This window comes from Periplaneta americana, chromosome 8 (assembly GCF_040183065.1).
Source record: "Periplaneta americana isolate PAMFEO1 chromosome 8, P.americana_PAMFEO1_priV1, whole genome shotgun sequence".
NCBI lineage: Eukaryota > Metazoa > Arthropoda > Insecta > Blattodea > Blattidae > Periplaneta > Periplaneta americana.
Genome location: NC_091124.1, coordinates 136,197,968 through 136,218,495, shown reverse-complemented (window position 1 = coordinate 136,218,495; position 20,528 = coordinate 136,197,968). Strand labels below are relative to the sequence as shown.

The 20,528-nt window shown below is 35.4% G+C and overlaps 1 protein-coding gene across 1 annotated transcript in view; it reads right to left on the bottom strand.

Moving 5' to 3' along the window:
- Positions 1–13,716, bottom strand: part of LOC138705080 (putative inorganic phosphate cotransporter) — a 230,356-nt gene extending 216,640 nt beyond the window's left edge. Inside the window, exon 1 of the mRNA XM_069833695.1 lies at positions 13,600–13,716. The gene's annotated coding sequence lies outside the window, so the exon portion shown is untranslated. The remainder of the gene's footprint in view (positions 1–13,599) is intronic.
- Positions 13,717–20,528: the final 6,812 nt, after the last annotated feature.

Here is a 20,528-nt window from a genome sequence, read left to right as displayed (position 1 = left end):
GCATCAGCAACCTCTCCATACTGTTTGGTGTGCTGATGCACAATTTGGAATAGGCCTAATAAACCCATGCTTTTTCGAGGAAAGACCTGGTACGAATTAACGGGGGGATGAGGGAATTTTTCCCTATTGGAACGTTATCCCCCTCTCATAAATTCATATTAACATCTCTGCCCGGGATAACTTCTATCCCCCTCACAAAATATAATTGTTTTAATACAAGTGTACTTTATAAAGTACAGTTTAAAGAAAGTAAAGAAAATAATATTGACGTATTATCATCACCGGCAAGCTGACAACAATCAATAGCTTAGGAATTACACATTTTATCTCAAGCCTGCTCATGGATATAATTATTATTATAATCAAGTTTCAAGACAAGCAACTCAGTGCGATCAAGCGTTGAGTCGTATCGAATTAAGATAATAATAATTTTATGTATGGTATTCTCTATCTAGGATTCTATCCCCCCTCATCAGAAATCTTAATTCGTACCCTGGTAAAGACGCACAGTCACTGTTTGAAGAGTATGTAGCTCTTGAGGGCAATCACTTGGACGATATTATCTTTAAAACAAAGTAATGTCAAAATGGCAAACATTCTTCTGTAAGATGGTAAAATAACATTTTGAATAGGACCTATGTTGCTCTTGTTATTTATGTTTCTAATCGGAGAGATCATTCTGCCAGACTCTGTATAACAAAAAAAAACGAAAATTCCTCAATGGATTGGCTGGAAAACGATGGAGTTATCGTTACATAACATATTTTTAATTCGTTATTTAATAACGCTGAATCAACTACTAGGTTATTCAGCGTCGATGAAATTGGTCGTAGCGAAAAGATATTTGGCGAGTTGAAGTCGAGGATTCGCCAAAGGAGTACCTGACATTCCTCCTACAGTTGGGAAAAATCTCTGAAAAATCAAAACAAGGTACTCAACCCAAGCGGGAATCGAATCCACGTTCTAGTACAGCTATGGATGAGCATGCAAACACTCAACCGCTAGAGGTATACCAGTGGCTACTTAAAAAATAACTCCACATGTAAAACATTTTATACAAAACCACCTCTTCCCTATGATGTGAAAAGTTAATAACAACAAAAAAGACACGTTTTGGGGCTTACACAGAATCAGGTTGAAGACTGTTGCTGTAAAGATTACACTACTTTCTTTATTATCAATGTGAACAGAAACATGCCGATTAAATAAGTAAAAGGGGTCTATGGAATAATTTGGTTGCATGAAACGCCTTTATGCGCCGACTACGAGAATGCTCGGTCGCTCGGACATACCCTGGAAAGAAAGTGGGCATACTCAGCATACCCACTAATATAATTTCTACTTCATAATAATAATAATAATAATAATAATAATAATAATAATAATAATAATAGGCCAAATTAACTTACCCATTCAAAGATTATGCTAAAAATGTCCCCCATTCTGCTGAAGGCATACTGCGCGTTTTATTTTCTTATAAAACACTTTCAACACATGGTACTCGGTCCATAAAGTGGTTACTTTAGAGACAGATAACAGTCCGTGAAATGAATTATTATAGAAATCAGTCCAATGAAGTCCTCATGACAACTCTTCACGGATCGAATATGTCGTAACCGCGACAACACATTATTCAAGTAGTCGCCTTTGTAAAATTTATATCGGAAACATGCCATTCTAATACTTATAAATAAATAGAAGGCCATGGTGTGCAAATGTCAATAAAATATTGAAAATAAGATTAAATTTTAGTTTAATAATAGTTTTATAAACCACTTTACGGACTATTCCAGTGTTCCGCAACCGGTGTGACGCGGCACACTAGTAGGCCTCCATAAGGTGAAAGGTGTGGCGCGAACTTTTATCTATTATTGTATTTATTTTTTATTTTATTGGGTTATTTTACGACGCTGTATCAACATCTCAGGTTATTTAGCGTCTGAATGAAATGAAGGTGATAATGCCGGTGAAATGAGTCCAGGGTCCAGCACCGAAAGTTACCCAGCATTTGCTTGTATTGGGTTGAGGGAAAACCCTGGAAAAAAACGTCAACCAGATAACTTGTCCCGACCGGGATTCGAACCCGGGCCACCTGGTTTCGCGGCCACACGCGCTGACCGTTACTCCACAGGTATGGACCCTATTATTGTAAGAAATTAATAAAATAAAATTAAAATTAAAGTAATATAATTTTCTATTTTAAGTAAGATTGTACTTGTTTATTCTTTATTACATGTCGCGAATTTTATATCGTCAAAGAAATTAAAATAATATAATTTATTTACTCAACATTTTTGTTGTATCGTTATTTGCTAATTGATATATTAATTTCTATATTCTCGCCTCTACTGCTGCGCCGGCTATGGTGTGGTTTCTTTGTAACACTTGCAGTATGTTTTGTGTACCATACCTAGACCTTTCGGAACATATTTTATTACTTTATTGCCTGCCACTTTGTCAGAAGCTGACTGACCTGACTAGGAATTGTCGCCAGATTTGAAGCTTCCCATTTCTTATAATAATAATTAATAACTTCACAACTTTACGGTATTTGTTATAATAACTGACAATAACCTTTCCCTCTCTGATATTTTTTTAAATGTTTACAATTTTCGCAGACGGTATGTCTGAGTTACTAAACTCTCTTAATGTCACGTACAGTTTCAATAAAACTGTCAGATTACCCTTAGCAGAGGATTTTTCAAGAAATTTTTCTACATGATTTTTCCATATTTAAAATTTCGCTAGAAGGCGGCGTGAGAAAAAATTTTGACTAATAGGATGATCATTTGGATGGCCATCCAACATTTTGGTTGTCAATAAGGAGTGAATACCCGGCTATCTCCGAGGTGGCAGTTATATGTTGTTGCCATCTTCAGTCACATATATGTGTGAACTGGGCTTCTCGATGTTAACTGAAATTAAAACATCAAAGAGGAAACTGTGTTTCTGTAACAACACAGAACTACACGCATTGTATTCTTCACCTGACATAATTAGGAATATTAAATCCAGACGTTTGAGATGGGCAGGGCATGTAGCACGTATGTGCGAATCCAGAAATTCATATAGAGTGTTAGTTGGGAGGCCGGAGGGAAAAAGACCTTTAGGGAGGCCGAGACGTAGATGAGAAGATAATATTAAAATGGATTTTAGGGAGGTGGGATATGATGATAGAGAATGGATTAATTTTGCTCAGGATAGAGACCAATGGCGGGCTTATGTGAGGGCGGCAATGAACCTCCGGGTTCCTTAAAAGCCAGTAAGTAAGTAAGTATTATTATTATTATTATTATTATTATTATTATTATTATTATTATTATTATTAAGTTGATCCTATTATATTAAGAGAGCCACATCAGAGGTTGTTTTTGAGGGGATTAAACATTTTGGTGTGCCGTGTTGAGACTAGGCCCGTCTAGGGTGTGCCGTGAATAGAAAAAGGTTGCGGAACACTGGACTATTCTATGTAACAAGTACCTCCATCAGCCTCGTATGATATTACGGACTCAGCATACGCTTCGTCCTTAAACATCAATACATGGATAAATATTTATCCATGATCAATACTTGTCCACTAAACATCCGTTTCAGGAACTAGTTACATAAATATAATATTATTTTATCAATGAATGTGTGTAATTACTTATTGCCAAGTTTAGATCATCAATTGTTTTAGGATTTTCTAGATATACAGTTGACTTAATAGCATTACAAAAGAAATAATAGGGGAGAAACAAATATGGGCTCTCGGAGGCTATAGTCCTTGCGAAATTATCCTCACTCCGAAAATGCAGGGGCGTATTTTGCGGACTACCGGGGCTAACGGCGGTAGCACAAGGAAATTACAAAAGAAACAGTTTATAATATAACATAATGTAATAATTTTGTATTATTAGTTTTACCACAGTAATTAAAATTAAGGTAATCGTTAGATTTATATGCGCTCTCTGCTCTCGAAAAGAAACAAGTTGTCAAGGCGGCATCGCTGGAGAAACCGCTGCTACGAGGGGTAGCCTGTGACCGTACCGCTAACGCTGTTCTGTCGCACAACTGCCCGTCCCCCTCACCCTTCTGTTTCCATCGTGCAATGTAGGCCGGGTGAGTTGCCGCTCTCGTGATCGGTTTCTTCGCAGGAGCGAAGCAACAATACGCTTAGTACGCTAGCTCATCAATGTGATTGCGTTCTTGCAGTGCAGTATTTTAAATGTATGATTTGTTCGAGTGTCTAAGAGTTATATTAATTGTTAATTATTAAGTTTTTAATTTCCCAATTAAGTGATATTGTGAAAAATATGGCAGAACAAGTTTCTGGAGAGGTTTGTGTTGAAAATCTGTGTAATAGAAGCTTTATTAAAAGTGCCTTTTAACCGTCGTACATACAACGAGAAAGGTTGAAATTGTGAAAATGGAAAGACCAACTCCTGAGTTAAATTTGTCCATGGACGTAAAAGAAAAACAGCGTGAATACACACGCCATTTCACTTCAACATCATATGGTAAGTGGAATTGGTTGTGTGGTAGTTCTAAACTGTCTAAACTATTTTGCTGGCCATGTTTGTTATTTAGCCCGCGAAACTAATGTGTGGTCACAAGAGGGATTTTCTAAAATGAAATCCCTTCGAACGGCAGTCCTAAAACACGACAAATCCAAAGCTCATATTTGTAGTAGCATGAACTTTGCAAACTTTGGGAAGACAAGAATTGATTTACAGCTAGATAAGCAAAAAGCTCTACACATCAATCAACACAATGATCTTGTGAAAAAAAATCGGGAGATTTTACTGCGTCTTATTAACGCAGTCTGCTTTCTAGGAAAACAAGAATTAGCTTTTCGGGGTCATAATGAGAGTGTGGAATCAGACAATAGAGGAAATTATATTGAATATTTAAGTTCCTTAAGTGAATTTGACCATATACTGGCCAATCATCTTGAGAGTTCAACAGTATTTCGTGGTACTTATCCTGCAATTCAGAATGACTTAATATTTGCTATAAGTGATAAAGAACATAAAATCTGAAATAGAAGAAACACCTTTTGTGGCCATTGTTGTTGATGAAACAAGTGACTGCTCTAATCAGAGTCAATTGTCCACTATTTTAAGATACGTCGATAGTACTGCCAATGTTCAAGAACGGTTTATAGGATTCACAAATGTCAGTTCGGACAAAATTGCTGCTGCTTTGTTTCAGCATGTGGAAGGTGTTATAGCAGAATACAATGTCGGCAATAACTTTATTGCACAGACATACGATGGTGTTTCAGTTATGGCGGGAAATATTAATGGCTTAAAAACAAAAGTTCAAGAAAAGTATCCTCAAGCACTATTTGTCCATTGTTACAGCCATGTTCTCAATTTAGTTTTGCAACAAACTACTTCATCCATTCCAGAATGCCGCATTTTTTTCAAAACACTGTCGGGTTTAGCTGCATTTTTTCTCATCATCTCCTAAAAGATCAGAAAAACTCAAGGAATTTATGAAACAGAAACTCCCAAAAGTAGAACCAACTAGATGGGATTTTACATCTCGGCTTGTAAATACAGTGAAGGAATACAGAGAACAACTGACTGCTTTTTTGAAAATATCATTTGTAATGACTCTGAAGAAAACTGGGATGATGATGTAATTGTGCAGGCTCAAGGATATTTGTATTTTTTTTACACAGTTTCAGAATATATTTCTTCTTGAAGTCTATGCTAGAGTGTTCGCACATATAGATGTGCTCTACAATATTCTTCAGACAAAAAGTCTAGACATAGCATACTGCTTGCAAGAGGTATCGAAGTTAAAAAATACTATATTCCGAGTTCAGACGTAGTGGGTTTCCGTCCATATCGAGTAATATGGAAAATGAAAATTCTTCAGCCAATACAATGGAACCACCATTAAAGCGAAGAAAAGGAGATGATGAATTGAAATACAGGCAGCTGTACTACAGCATACTAGATCGTATGCACATGGAAATTACTGACAGATTTTCTGATTATGGAAAGCTTCAGTTCACACATCTTCTAAATTCTCAAAAATTTTCTGCTTATAGAGAAAACTTCCCGAATGAGGCACTGAACAAATTATTTCAGTCCTATAACAGTCACTTTGATCAAGTGCGTTTGAAAAATGAATTAAGTGTAATATATTCAGCAGAAATCTTTTATTTTTCGAACAAACCTATCCATGAAATATTATCTGCCATATATGAAAACCAGCTGAATCAAGTTATTCCTGAAGTCCTTAAATTGGCAACATTAATTGTGACAATACCAGCTACGTCAGCAACGGTAGAAAGAACATTTTCTGCGTTGAAGAGAATAAAATCCTACTGTAGATCAACTCATACACAAGAACGTTTATCCGGCTTGGCACTGATGTCCATTGAAAAGTCATTTCTACAGGTAACTTCGCAAGCGGCCCAACTGTAATTTCAATGACGAAGTCATCAAAGTATTTTCGTCCCAATCAAGACGTCTGGAATTCACATATAAATAGGTAAGGAATTGTATTATAGGGATTTTAAAATATATTTTGTGTAATAATAGGGTCAGTGGTAGCCCAGGCCCTTAAACCAGCATACGCCACTGCGAAAATGTCTTGTTGAAAAAAAACATTACAGTGAATCGGGGGGAGATGACTATCGGGGGAAGATGGTTATTTCTTTGTAGTTTCACATTCTTCCAAGAGAGAACGCCACGCGCACGTCTTCACCATCACTGAGACAGTTGAATGTCTGTGGAGTGGAAGGTAACTCATTTTGCAAGAAAACAGCTCATTTTTCTGCTATAAAATAACAGAAAAGGTATGTTAAAATTTTAATACATCCTTGAATTCGTAATAACTCTCAAACCCCTGTAATGGATATTGTAGTAAAGGTTCTAAAGTTTGTATTGTTAACAACCAACGACCTTGATCCGCCATCTTACGTTGCGTCACAGCACTAGGCATCTTACCCGATACTTTGGGAAGATGATCACTTTTTTCGTGGTAAAATGACAACTTGTTGCAAGAGTTTTATTTTCTTGTTTTATTGTAGCGAATGTGTAAATATTACGTAAGATCCTCCGATAGAAGTCAGTGGATTGAGGACAGTCTTCAACTTGCGATGGAACATGTTATACAGTAACAGAGAGTATGAAATGAATTTAGAGCATCGGAAGCATACGGGATTCCTTACCGTACCCTTAAACACGGCCTAAAAAAGAATGATGACAAAAAATGCACTGGATTGAATTCATTGTGTGCAAGAAGTGATTTCACAAGACTTGCACACGGAAATAAAATATGTGCAATGTCTGTGTTGCTAAGTAGTGATAAACGAGTGAAAAAGTGTCCATGAGCTTTAGATTAAGTCAATTTTGTTCTATACATGTATCAAACCAAGTTCAGGTAAAATACATATACCTGTAAATGTGTTAATTGCATTTGCCATCTTACCCGACTATCGGAGAAAGATGCCTACAGTGCAGGCAAGAAGAAAACCTATATCTATAAACAAGGTAATTAATGTTTTCTGTTTTGTACCAAAAATATACTTTCAAAATACCTTCCAGGCTTTGATATTTCAATATGAAATTCAAAACTAAATGAACAGTATCTTAAACTTTCAATCAAAGAAAAAGTCAGGCATCTTCCCCCGACCCACTCTACAGTAGTAGATCTTATTCGTTTAATTGTCCAATAACAGAAACTAAATATCGGAATAATAAAATATATCTAAAAATTGGCAAATAATTCAGGGTCGCGATATAATACATTACACGCCTGTTTTCTCTGGATGTAGTTCAGTTTCTTTCACTGCATGCGGATTTTTAGATGATCAAATTTGGTATTGTAGGAATTAACATAATCCGACTGGTGAAAAGAGGCTTCGTCCGTAAAATGATATTCTATATATTTCAACACCATGGTGCCGAGTTATTCTCTGAAACCATTCGCAATAATGTATACGCTTCTCGTGGTTAGCAGGTTTCAATCTATGTACTACCATAATTTTGTAAGCATATAAATGAAGTTATTCTTCTCTGTTTCATGTTTTTCTGTCGAGCTAGTTTCCTACATGGTTTTGTTGAACTTTTAAACATCTATCAGATATATCTGACTGTGAGAACTTCTCTTCTGTTAAGGATACCCATGAGTGAAATTTGTAAATCCGAAACTATTCAGTCAATCCTTATGAACTTTTTACCACACATATTCATTGATTGCAATAAAAAACTGACACAGTTGCATCCTCCTAGGGCAAATAGATTCTGAGTAATAAAATATTTACTATTTTTTATAACTACGCTACAAAATGCCCCCTGCGTTGTAATTTGATTTTAAATGTTTTGATTTTTGATCAGAACATCCCCCATGCATATGGTTCTTTATTTTGCTATCAAGTTTCTGTGTAATGTTATTAATTTGACTTGTGGAATTTTTTTTTCTTTTGTGATACACATTTTTCACTCATGGGTATCCTTAACACAGGTGGTTTACCACTCTCTGCAGCATCATGGACGTACAGACGCGGTCTCCTGGATTTTGTTTATCGAATCGTAGAATTTGGAGTTTGGAAACTCCTCTATAAGTAGTTGTTTAATTTTCTCCATGTACTTTCCGCCTTCTCTAATAGCATTCTCAACCGAAAAAGAACACGTTGTTGTATCGTAAATATCTTCAACTTCGTCACACTCACTGCTTACGTAATACATACAAACCGGTATATACGCGGAGCACGACTGGATCGAAAACTGTCATTACAATTTCTGCCGCTAAATTCGCGACAACGTACTATAAAATGAAGTTTAATTCTATTACTAAATTGTGTATCGAGAAAAGTGTTTGACTAATTGTTCTTAGAAGTCTTCCGAAAATTAAAAGTTCCTGACAGCATCCTGGACATGATATCCTCCACTGCACTGAAGTCATCGATTAGCATAATTAATCATCACTTATATTCTTTATAAAATGTAATTTGTCTTGTAGCCTAAATTGTTCGTTACATTTCCAATAAATTTCTCAATGATAGCCTAACTAACTAGGGTTTCTATTAAAGAAAAAATTGAATTAAGTATAGCCAAATTTATAAACTTGTACTTGCTATTTGGGACAAAGAAATTGTACCAGAACAATGGAAGGAGTCTATAATTGTACCTATTTTTAAAAAGGGGGACAAAACCAACTGTGGTAACTTTCGAGGAATATCACTTTTGTTGACGTCGTACAAAATTTTGTCCAATATTCTTTTGAGAAGATTAACTCCGTACGTAGATGAAATTATTGGGGATCATCAGTGCGGTTTTCGGCGTAATAGATCGACTATTGATCAGATTTTTTGTATTCGACAGATAATGGAAAAAAAATGGGAGTATAAGGGTACAGTACATCAGTTATTCATAGATTTCAAAAAGGCTTATGACTCGGTTAAGAGGGAAGTATTATATGATATTCTTATTGAATTTGGTATTCCCAAGAAACTAGTTCGATTAATTAAAATGTGTCTCAGTGAAACATACAGCAGAGTCCGTGTAGGTCAGTTTCTATCTGATGCTTTTCCAATTCACTGCGGGCTAAAGCAGGGGGATGCACTATCACCTTTACTTTTTAACTTCGCGCTAGAATATGCCATTAGAAAAGTTCAGGATAACACAGAGGGTTTGGAATTGAACGGGTTACATCAGCTTCTTGTCTATGCGGATGACGTGAATATGTTAGGAGAAAATACACAAACGATTAGGGAAAACACGGAAATTTTACTTGAAGCAAGTAGAGCGATCGGTTTGGAAGTAAATCCCGAAAAGACAAAGTATATGATTATGTCTCGTGACCAGAATATTGTACGAAATGGAAATATAAAAATTGGAGATTTAACCTTCGAAGAGGTGGAAAAATTCAAATATCTTGGAGCAACAGTAACAAATATAAATGACACTCGGGAGGAAATTAAACGCAGAATAAATATGGGAAATGCGTGTTATTATTCGGTTGAGAAGCTCTTATCATCCTGTCTGCTGTCCAAAAATCTGAAAGTTAGAATTTATAAAACAGTTATATTACCGGTTGTTCTGTATGGTTGTGAAACTTGGACTCTCACTCTGAGAGAGGAACATAGGTTCAGGGTGTTTGAGAATAAGGTGCTAAGGAAAATATTTGGGGCTAAGCGGGATGAAGTTACAGGAGAATGGAGAAAGTTACGCAACACAGAACTGCACGCATTGTATTCTTCACCTGACATAATTAGGAACATTAAATCCAGACGTTTGAGATGGGCAGGGCATGTAGCACGTATGGGCGAATCCAGAAATGCATATAGAGTGTTAGTTGGGAGACCGGAGGGAAAAAGACCTTTAGGGAGGCCGAGACGTAGATGGGAGGATAATATTAAAATGGATTTGAGGGAGGTGGGGTATGATGATAGAGACTGGATTAATCTTGCACAGGATAGGGACCGCTGGCGGGCTTATGTGAGGGCGGCAATGAACCTTCGGGTTCCTTAAAAGCCATTTGTAAGTAAGTAAGTATAAATATTCATTTAGAATTGATTAGGAGGCCGATTATTAAACCCTGGTTGGGACGGCTATCAACTATCAACACTATGTGTACGAAAATAATGAATGTGTCAAGCATATTATAGTGTTATTTGAGATTGTTGGTGACATGTTAAATGACAGTTGCATCGGTAAACAGATTTTCAATGTTCTTTAATGAATTTAAATTTTCGACTCCCGAAAGTCTATTTTTTTTTTCAATTAAAATTTGCTTTTAAACTATCTTCTTCAGCTGGTTCTGGTTTATTTCTCTTTGCAGAATTGGTACCATATTTTCTCACTTCTGTTAGGATACTATTCTTTTATAACCCTTATTTATGAAGAAATTTAGGAAAATTCTCAAACACGCATCCCCTTGGCGAGATATGGCCAAACAATACTTTTTACTTAGTTCATCAGCTTGTGAAAAATTAGGCCTATGCGTTGACAAGTTATATTTTTCAATGTCCATCGACTTTCAAAATAGCACACAGCAATAAATTATTCTCTAATAGTACAAAAATTAGCAGACTAACTTCCAGCTGAGGATTTTCAGGGGAGGCAAGGCAGGCCATGCATACCCTAGTGTTTTACCAGAATATAATTTTCAGTATTCATTCCAGCTAAATTAAGAATTATAGCAAATACGGACATATTTGCTCTTATATTAATTTTACTATTCAATACGAGTAAGATGTAAGTTACGTCAAACCGACCACATTCAGTTCATGATGCCTGTTTGCTATAGACAGTACAAATAATTCGTACAGAAGAAAATCGATAGCGCTGTAACCTGTACAATCGACATCGAGCAGACTGCAGTGTTTAAGGCAAAGCGGGACAGCGGAGACAACTATATGAGTCTCCTCCCTGGTAACCATCACGACAGGAGTTCAACTAGTACGATAGCTATACTATTTTCAACTAAAGATTGAAGTAAACGTAAACAAAACCGAAATGTATTACCACAGTCTAATACTTACAGTCACGCAACTCATACGTATAAAATATGCCAACATTTGACAGCTGGCGCGACAGTAGCCCTCTAGCGGCAGGCAAGTTAAAAGTGTGCACACGACACATGATAACATATCAGAAAACGGGTTTTGCGTAATTTGTTTTATATTTTTATGCTATACAGTATAAGTGTATATGATTCTTATTAATTTTACTTTAGAATCCTAGAAGAATTTCACACGCAGTTAATCTACAAGTTTCAGAAGCTGGGAATAAACGTAATTCTTTCTGCTCCTTACAACTGAATCATGGTCCTGTTCACGTATCATGGTTTGAAATAATATAATTGTTCGTACGTGAATGGTTAATTAAATTCATTCCTAAATATATTTATGAATCATTGGAACTCTATATTTCCTGTGAGAAGAGTCAAAATTAATAGCTTCAAAATTTTAGGGCATATCTCGTAAGGTACATTGCGTGGTGAATTCCTCTCCCTATTTCCTGAGAAAGTAACTATTTTCCATACCGCAAATTGGGGCAAACTCGGCCGCTGAGGTAAACTTGAAAATAAAAAGGGGAAGATTTAAACCTTAATATGACAGACATTGATTTATGAAGTTCATTATTTTTCATTTCTTAAGAACCGGTATTTCCTTTATTATTTTGAGTGGCAAATAGTGCTGATATTATGGTTTAAATGTTTATGGCAAGTTTACCGCATTTTACATTACATTTCCAGTTTTCACACATAAGCTTAATTTTAACTTATCCTACTTATATAATACGTAATTTACATGTCCTTACTGTTAATATGACGTAGGTAAGAACAAATAAATGAACACACAATTTTGTTGAAAAAATTGTGACTTCAATTAACTCAGAAAATCTAGGCCTAATTTTATTTTCAGAGCAGAAGTGGTGTAAGTCAAAATGAGTAATGAGGGTTAAAGTAAACGTTATTTAAAATACAGCGCAATGTAGCAGTTAATATTGAATTTATTTAAACTATTAGTAGTCAGTGAATAGCACGAAGGATATATTAATTGCTACTTTGCGCTGTATTTTACAGAATATTTACTTTAAACCTCATTACCTAATTTTGACTTACACCACTTCTGCTCTGAACGGCTCAAATAATCACTGGGAATATAAAATCAACACCAATAACAGTCATGCAAATTGTTACAGAAAAGATTGCTTTTTATATTAAATTTAAAAAGGCTGTTGAGAACTTAATACGTCTGCCACATGAATCTACACCAACACATCAGAAATTTATCGGCACAGTCTGGATTTATTCAAGAAGTGAATATTTTGCAAAAGGATTACAATAATCCATGAATTCTTGAAAAATTAACATCATGATCCCTACTTGAATGCAATATAACGTTCAACTTTTGAAAAATATAAAGAAAAAAAGACGAATACAAAAATTATGGAATTACTTGCATTAAAAACTTAAGATACATTATCCAAAATCGGAATGGTTACACATTTACACATATGATTTCTGCAAAAAAATTAATATACTGTAACAGGTATTTACTTTGGTTTTATTTAAACTCTCCTTCCTGACATACAAATAGGTAACATAACTAATAAATGTTTTATAGAATACAATACGTAGGCTACCTTCAACGTGGATTATTGGTTATGACTGAGTAATGATTTTCTCTTGGTCTTTAGGGAATCTGAAGAACGACAAATTCGGAGATTTAAACTTGTTACTGCAATTTTCGTCATTGCACACATTGCCTTTATTCCGATGCATGATTAAAACGTTATTATAACATCTCTCATCCCTTTAAAGCATATGCTGGCTGAACGAGACTATGACCAGTGCCTTGCCTGCCGCTTGGGCGCTAGTGTCGCGAATGTTGGCAGAAAAAGTATTGAAGTTTCGTGACTGTATGTATTAGACTGTGGTATTACTCCGCAATCGCAAGCTAGTTACCAAAGCAGCCACCAGAGCGCATTATTTTCAGCAAGTGAACACGCAGGGCAGCCATCATCTGATATATTGCAGACACATTTCAACACATTCATTAAACTACCCCGTAAAATGTTCACAGAAAGTTAATAACAATTCTTGCATGATTTTAATAAAGTTAAAATGTTATTAGATTCTACTTACATCAGTGTGTGAACTCGTATACCATTAACCGTTTCTTGATAGCGGCTATATCCCCTCCATATCCGACACAACCACAACACTATAACACAAGCTTCGTATACTGACTGCTTTAACAATAGGCTACTACAATACAATACAAAAATCACTGCCGTCTGCCACGAACAAACTGTTGTGACTGAGACATTGACCTCGACCTCAGATGGTGCGAGAAAGACGAAGTAGGGGATTCACAAAGGCATCTTTCACGTGATCAAGGCATGCATCTCTCATGTGATCGTTCTCGAAACGCACACGCGCTAGAGGCAGGGAGGGGGGGGAGACGAATTTTGTGCTGACAGACACGGTGATTCAATAACACAGGGATATCGAAGAATTTTCATTAGTTAGATATATGCGCATTGATATGGAAGAGTTCATTATTTCTCTACTGGGACTCGTGGATTTTCTTCTTTTGTAGATTCGTAATTAAATGTTATTCTTTGAAGAGCGGAAAATTTCTTTAATTCTATAGACATATCTTTGAGGTTGGCAACACTGACTCTCGCACTGTGTTATCAGCAAAGAGTTTGTAATACTTACTAGAGACACATACCCGTGAGTGGCAGGCAAGAAAAATGTCACAAATTGAATCGGCTAGCATCCGCCATTAAAGGGAGTGTTTGCGGAGCGAAATTCGAAAACAGTACCATAATACATTGATGTAGCCTGGTGATAGACACTGTTTAAACATCTTTTACAAAGGATGAGTCGTGATGAAATAAACATGAATGCAGAGGAGCGCTATATTTATTAAAGTACTATAATGATTCATCTTTGGAGATATTCTAAAAAGTAAATTAAATCACCCATATACACTCGGGATAAGTGTGCGAAATATTGAATAACGGCAATGTCAACATTAATTTTCAGTATTACTAGTATTGTTTTAAGGACACAATAATGGATATTTACTGTAATATTTAAAATGATCTATATTTCAGTCCTTTCATGCAAAGAAAGAGGAAGGTATATGGTGCTTTGAAAATATTTAGTGGTGAAATATGAGATCATAAAAATTCTGGAAACTGATTTAAAATATAATGAGAATAAATTTTATCATAAAACAATCTATTCATTGTGTAGTTAATGACCACCAGGTTTGAGGTCAGTACAGACTTTTTAATACAATTAGTAGCGGTAATAGTAGGCCTAGTAGTAGTGGTAATAGTAGGCCTAGTAGTAGTGGTAATAATAGGCCTAGTAGTAGTGGTAATAATAGGCCTAGTAGTTGTGGCAATAATAGGCCTAGTAGTAATGGTAATAGGAGGCCTAGTTTTGGTAATATTAGTAGGCGTAGTAGTAGTGGTAATAGTAGACCTAGTAGTAGTGGTAATAATAGGCCTAGTAGTAGTGGTAATAATAGGCCTGGTAATAGTGGTAATAATAGACCTAGTAGTAGTGGTAATAATAGGCCTACTATCTTAGTAGTGGTAATAGTAGGCGTAGTAGTAGTGGTAATAGTAGGCGTAGTAGTAGTGGTAATAGTAGGCGTAGTAGTAGTGGTAATAGTAGGAGTAGTAGTAGTGGTATAGTAAGTGTAGTAGTAGTGATAGTAGTAGGTCTAGTTTTTGTGTCAATAGTAGGCCTAGTAGTAGTGGTAATAGTAGGTCTAGTAGTAGTAGTAGTAGTAGTAGTAGTAGTAGTCCTAGTTTTGGTGAAATTAGTAGGCCTAGTAGTAGTGAGACCTAGTTAGTAGTAGTGGTAATAATAGGCCTAGGTAGGCCATCAGCTATATTTTCACTAATTTCTTTGCATTTAATACAACCAAGAACTAGAAGTACATGCTGTACAAAACGGAAATTACATGATTAATTCATTTATTGTGATACAAAACAGTTTCATACAGATATAGTCTGAGGATTTTCTTATGCACTCTGCTATTATAATCCACTGTAATGTGATGGCATCTAACCCTTACATACATTGTTGAAATCAACCTTATAAACCTGATTAATGTGTTTCTGGAAAAACTTTATCCAAGAAATATTCCGACATTCTGTAAACACATTCAAAGGAGGAACTGCATTTGGAACATTATTCCAAATATTAAGATATGCATGCTTTCCAGAGCATCCTACAATAGTAGGTATGTTCGGAGAATTATTTGCGGCGCAGTATTTCACCATTTTCTTATTATTTTCCTTCAAATGTACTTATATTTATTCGTATTCCTCAATAAGCATGAACTGCTCGCACTCCCGGCGAAGCTTCAACTCCCTTTAATGGCGGCAGAACAGCGGTTCAATTTTGTACGCGAAACTAGCGCCGTTGGTGTCTCTAGTTATATATTACAAACTCTTTGGTTATCAGCTGTGCTGATGCGCTCTGTGAAGCTACAGGTCACCTTGGGAGGAACTTAATGCCTATTACGCATGCGCGTTACCATAATATACGTTACAATGATTTATCATGCAATATCTGAAACTACTAATATAAACATATTGTTTAAATCGTAAGAAAGTGTTCTTATAAGCATGTTTAATTTACCCATACTCCATGTATATTATATATTTTATTATTTTAGAAGGAACTATTTTAATGTGAGGAAGAAGATGACAAGCATGAGCTTGGAGGCGTTGTGCGTTCAATAGCCAATCAGGAATCATTAAGCCACGTGCATTTATTTACATTTACTTCAATCTTTAGCTGGAAAGAGAGTAGTTAGTGGAGTGTTTAAACCTAACTAGAACTCGCTAGCGGAGGCGAATACGGAGAAATCCCACACCGCTGACAAGTGTCATGCTATCTTGGCTGCTTTCGGCTATGTTCTATGTTGGGAAGCTCTCTCTTTCTCTCTCCTAATCTCTCTCTCTTTCTTTCTTCTTAGCTTTAGAAAATCGCGTCATGTATTGTTAGTTTTCTTTCCCTGCATAAAATTTTTATGTTGGTAGATTTTTCTCTTGTTTGCGGGTGTTATTGTTATTTTTTCTTTTGTGTTACGATATATTTTTTGTACAGTACATTAAATATATTGATAGTTTAGACATAAATGTGGATTTGTCTCTAGTTCATTTTAGTAGTAGATGTTCAGTATGTTGTGACCTAATTGATCGGTTTGTGAAGAGGATCTTCAGTGAATTTGTTGTACAAGTATGTAGGCTAATAATGTAATGAGGTACGTGACAGGCCCTATATTTTTAATACTCGTAAAATGCAACCTTTCATCAGTCACGTCTTGGCCTCCTCAACTTTCAAACACACCGTCCGGCATTGCTAACTTCCTAATTTAATGCAATTCTAAAGTCTAATTAAAATATATTTACACACACTAAAATACTACATAATTTACTATTACTAATACAGGATAACCAGTAGCCTATTTGGCATTTTTTTCACAACTCAAAGAAAAATTAAACAGTCAGTCAAATATAACATAATATCTTAATTTATTGCAATGTCTTATTATAATAAGTGAAAAGGATGCAGTGTATATGTAAGATTTATTACATTTCTTTTATTTATTTTCGAAAAGCTTGCTACGAGTATATGAATTCATGTATAGATAAGATAGGTCCTTGGTTTAATATATAATATATAAATTTGAAAATGGAACTTCGGTCCTACGTTCATAGACATCTATGACGTAGTGCAGAGGGCGGCCACTAGAGGGAACCCAAGAGTTGGAGCTTAATCTGAGACGATTCTGTCCGACGCCGGGGTTGTATTCGGTGTGGCTTAGTGGATAAAGCATCAGCACGTAGAGCTGAAAACCCGGGTTCAAATCCCGGCGCCGGACGGAATTTTTCTCCGTTCCATTACTCTTTCATCCTATGATGACGCAGAATATCTGCATGGAAATATCATATGTACTTCGGTACATTAAAATAATATATATGATATGCGTAAATCACTTCGTGATTTAAGACGGCGCTTATTCCGTCGGATCCCGGCCAACTAGTCACTCATAACGAGTGCACCTCAGCACATGTGTGGACTTCGGTCCTACGTTCATAGACATCTATGACGTAGCGCAGAGGGCGGCCACTAGAGGGAACCCAAGAGTTGGAGCTTAATCTGAGACGATTCTGTCCGACGCCGGGTGGTATCCGGTGTGGCTTAGTGGATAAAGCATCAGCACGTAGAGCTGAAAACCCGGGTTCAAATCCCGGCGCCGGACGGAATTTTTTTCCGTTCCATTACTCTTTCATCGTACGATGAATAAAAGACTATTAGTCCAGTCCTTTCATAAAAATGGACTGAACGTGTTTTGAATAATATTAGTCTATAGTTTGAAAGACCAAGATATTAAAATCATGACAGCCAGGGATAAAATTAACGGGTTTACAAAGAAACTTGTTTTCTGACCAATATAATTTGATCAAAATATATTTTGATTCATTCCAGTGTATTAAAGAGCTCATGAAAAATTTTGCTACATATGATAGGCAAATACTGTGTTTTTTCCGTACATGAAACTACAGGTAAGTTTCCACAATTTTAATGAACAACTTATTGAGTACATTCCGGAAGAAACTCAAAATAATTACAATTACAAAGATAGTGAATCCGTTTTTAGACAGTCGCGTTCAACTGGCTGAAATTTCAGAAACTATGAAGGAAAATCTCATTCAATTATGCACCTTCAGATGGAATGTTTAAATTATACTTTTTTCGCAGAGTTAGGCCAATTTTGGATCAAAAGAATGTAAGAATACTTCGAGCTTGCAAAAATAAGTAATTCTTAAATTTTTAAACATATGCAATCTCATATTTATGCAAAATAGTAAGTTTCTCGTTTATGATCACCATCAAAACAAAAGTGATACATTTTCTTGACCTTTAAAATGATATCAATATGTGTATGGAATGCTTAGTCCAGATTTGGGAAACTACTTTCTAAAAAACAGGCACATTAATCGCATTAATTATTTTTTTATTTTATAACTACTGAAACATTTTTATTCTTAGTTTAATGTTGTTTATGTTAATACAAATTTTTACTTATTTTGTAAATCATCTCTTGACCCCTCTCAACCTCTTACAGACCCCTCCTGGAGGTCGCGACCTGCACCTTGGGAAACGCTGATCTACAGTAATAACTGAACAAAATTGTCATCCACGTGCGAAAAGAGTACCAACAAATTTTCTGAGGGTAATGTTAATACTCTTAAGTTTTTTTAATAGGACCTGCAAGACTGCGTACAAAATGATCTAATATGATTCGGATGTTTTTAAAATTGTTTCTCAATTTCTACAATTTGCAAAATTATTATACCAGAAGATATTATAGTATGGATGTAGGTCCTAACTGTAGTAAACAGTATTTCTTATCTTTAAGCTTGATACTTTGATTGACATGACAGATCAAAACAGGCTTTATTTTTTTTGTGGGATAATTATTATAGTGCATATGTTATTTCGAATCCCTCCAGTTTAAAAATAGTATTGTCAAAAACAATAGGACCTACTCAAGAGTCCCTCAGAAGTTTCGATGGGAGTGTCGAAATACAGCTTAATATTGCATTGCTATTAGGTTTAAATTGGGGTTTAAATGTAATTATAGTCAAGTTGTAACTGCTTTACTGTGTTAATATTATGGTAAATTACTTGACTGACTAGTTTTGACGTAGTGTGCGTCATTCTTCGAGCCTAGTCACACACAATATCATAACATAAAAAAAAACACAATAAACCAAAACAAACATATATTACCCAACAACAAAAACAACTAAAACAAAATCAAACCAGAAACACCCAGACTAAAACTTTAAGCACACCACGTCGAAACTAGTCAACCAGGTAATTTACTACAGTAAAGCAGTTATTACTTGTTCAGTAATTAATACAAGTGTTAAAAGAATGTATCCAAGAATGAGGAATCATAGTGCTTTTATTCGTGTTTAGTTTAAGTCCATTTCTTGTCAACCACTTATTTAGTATACTCCGAAATTCTTTTGTAAGATATAGCTCAATTTGTTCTTCTCTAAGCAGTAAGGATACAAGGAGCAGAAATAAATAATATTACACAATTTTGTTCATTAAGAAAACACTCAAAAGTGTATAAGCTTTTCTTTTCAGAACTTACTTATTACATATTAAATAAAAAGAAACTCAACTTTTCAACAATTGAATACCTGCGGGCAAAAAGATTGTAACAGGCAAAACCTATTTTTTTAGGAAAGACAAAAAGCTATTTTGGCAACATTTTATTGACAGATGTTTTATTTTTTTTTTTATTTGGACTACATAGTGCTAGTGTAACAATATAGAGGAATGGAATAACATTTAATAATGCTGAATTTTTAGAAATTGAACAAAATATTAACTTTCCCATGCAAAAAGGTTGTAACACTTCTTTACTGTTTACAACCTTTTAACAATTTGTGCAGTATTTTCTAGAAACTGCCTCAGGAGTACTCCTTCTTCTTGATATCTATAAGCTTCGCACTTTCAGGAAATAAGTAAAGGATTTGTTGTTTATAATCCACCTGGTAAAATTTTTGGTTCAACGAGGATTGAGAAACTTCTCTTCCTGCACTTTCAGCCGTCTTACATGTCGTACCAAAATAACTTACGAGACATTACGAACGTTCCGCGCTAGTTTGCAATGTTCCAGCGGGATGGTTGAGCGGGTATTTTAAAATGTATATATTCATAGCTATCGAAATGACTGCCGTATGTGGTTGTCTTAACTAAGCTGAGCATTGTTAAAAGTGAAGATGAAGCGCAATTGTGGTGCCGGGAGAAGCGTTGAGAGACTTCTGTTCCTATTGCGGATAGGTAGATGACGAAACCGACATTATCTCAATTTAAAAAAAATTGACTTAGTTTTGGAATTGCAGGCTTCATATCCTTAATTATCAGTCCTATCAAAATTGTGCATAGAATAAAAACTTATCGGAAATAATTTTTAAAGAAACATTTTTATGTAACATTCTTCACAAAAATGA